The 2500-nt window shown below is 36.2% G+C and overlaps 1 pseudogene; it reads right to left on the reverse strand.

The window, feature by feature from the left end:
* Positions 1–2333: 2333 nt before the first annotated feature.
* The window catches only part of LOC138005679 (neuropeptides capa receptor-like), a 1042-nt pseudogene continuing 875 nt past the window's right edge, over positions 2334–2500 (reverse strand).

The following is a 2500-nucleotide window of genomic DNA, read 5'->3' on the forward strand; positions in this document are numbered from 1 at the left end:
TAAGTTCGGAGAAGAAAGAAAGAGCGTCCCTATAAAATTTTGGTAGGCCTACTAAGTATTTAGTATGGTAGTTACACCTTAATTAACAGAAAGCAAAGACTACCACATTTTCGAAAGAAATGCTCAGGAACAGTTTTCCAATTGCTTTTAGTATTTTGTAACAGCCTGGGTATCCATGCTAACCTTAATGACTTGAACATTACATCAACATCTATCATTCGCAAGCCGCCTTTGTCATATTCTTGATACATAGCATCCCGTTTAATTTTATCTCTTTTATTTTTCCAAAGAAATTTAAAGAGTCTACTTGTTACATTAGCAGGAATATCTGTAGGAACGTTAACTATAGATGCTGAATATATCAAAGACGACAAACCTAGGGATTTTGCAATTAATACCTTGCCATATAGTGTCAAAGCTCTAGAATTCCAAATATCAAGTTTAGACTGCATTTTCTGTATTTTAAGTTTAAAGTTAAGTTGGTCATTTCCTTTCTCATTATAAGATACATAAATTCCCAATATTTTAGTCGGTTCTCGCACCCATTTCATCTCCAGAGGTCTTGTTTTATTGTTTGACCATCTTCCAAGCCACATTGCCTTTGTTTTACCAATATTAAGGTGCAACCCCGAAAATTTACTGAAAATATTAACTTTGTTAAGAACTGCACTGACTGAATCAAGGTCACGACAAAATAGATTGGTGTCATCAGCGAACTGGGTCACCTTGATTTCATTTCCAAAGATAACTATTCCTTTTATATTTGTATCTTGTCGAATATTGTTAGACAGAATTTCGACCGTCAACATAAATAAATGTGGTGAAAGAGGGCACCCTTGCCTCACTCCTCTTAAAGGCTTAAACCAACTTGTCAAATATCCATTGTTCATAACTGCACTCTCTATATCCTTGTAAAACAATTGAATCCACTTAACAATTCCCTCACCGAAATTATACCCCTCTAAAGCTGACTGGATACAGGACCACTCAAGGGAATCAAAAGCTTTCTGAAAGTCTACCGAGATGAGAACCCCTGTACTATTTAGTTTTTTTGTTTGTTCCATAATGTCACTAATCAGTGTGATGTTCTCTCCAATGTACCTTCCTTTAACGAATCCAGTTTGATCTGAGTGGACAAGTTTGTTTAGGATTGGTTCAATTCTCTTCGCTATAGCTTTAGATGCAATTTTGTAATCAACATTCAATAATGTTATTGGTCTCCAGTTATATAAATGTGTTAATGACTCATCCCCTTTGGGTAATAGAATGATCACACCTCTGCGCTGAGATATTGACAGTTGCCCAATATCGTAGGCTGCATTAAGGCCTTCAACAAGATCATACCCCACCAAATCAAAGAAGTGTTTATAAAGTTCCGCCGTAAATCCATCTTCGCCGGGTGATTTTTCATTTGGTAAGGTTTCTAATATCTTCTGACACTCTTCAAATGTCAGGTAACCCTCTAAAGACACCTTTTCCTCGTCTGAAAGTTTTGGCATTTCTACATTCTGTGTAAACTTATTAAAACTTTCCTGTGGATGATCCGGTAATATTTTGGACCGATAAAGATCACTATAATATTGTTCAATTTTCGCCAAAATTTCCTTATTATCCTTTATGGATGCGTCCAGACCTCCTCGGTTTCAATTTCGTTAATGACCTTTCGGTTGTAATTCCTTTTTTCTACGTTGAAAAAATACTTGGTCGCTTTCTCTCCGTTTTCAACCCAGTTACACTTAGCTCTAAATATAGTCGCTTTACTTTTCACTTCATAGATTAGTTTAAGTTCATTCTTAAGTTGGTCATATTCATTTAGTTCTTGATCCACGTTATTCAAATCAGCGCTATGACATACTTTTTTATCCAACATATCCAATCGCTCCTTTATTTCTCTTTCATGTTTTCTAACCAAACTCACCTTTCCTTTGGCAAAGGAGATTGTAACATTCCGGATTTCCATCTTGAGCATTTCCCAGAAAAGTCGCTTATCTTCAACATAAGAGTTTTTCGCGGAACATTAGGTACAATTCACGAATCTTAGCGCTATACTCTTCAGTTAATAAAGAGTTATTGAATTTCCACAACCCTGGTCCTCTGGGATTTTCTTTTGTCCATGTCAACAACAGATATATTAAATTGTGATCCGGTGCGATAGAGGGTTGTATGTCGACCTTTCTTACAAAGTTTTTCAAATTTTTGGAAATTAGAAAAAAATCTATTCGTGATCTCATCTTCAGTGCTTTTGACACGTAGGAGAATTTCTTCGCATTTGGATGACGAATTCTTTGAATATCCATAAGGTCGAAAATGTCCATCGTAATTGCTTTGCGAAGTTACTGCGGGTAAACTACCGCCAATGCAAATCGCCGACTGTTTTGTCCCTTCTTTTGACAGAGGAAATAGAAACATGCTCTCTTGAACGAGACGCGATAACTAGAACTAAAAGCGATTAGGATAAATGGATTGATGGCTGTACTTATCAGTGGGAAAATGTAGTACA

The sequence above is a fragment of the Montipora foliosa genome, chromosome 6 (assembly GCF_036669935.1).
Source record: "Montipora foliosa isolate CH-2021 chromosome 6, ASM3666993v2, whole genome shotgun sequence".
Taxonomy (NCBI): Eukaryota; Metazoa; Cnidaria; class Anthozoa; order Scleractinia; family Acroporidae; genus Montipora; species Montipora foliosa.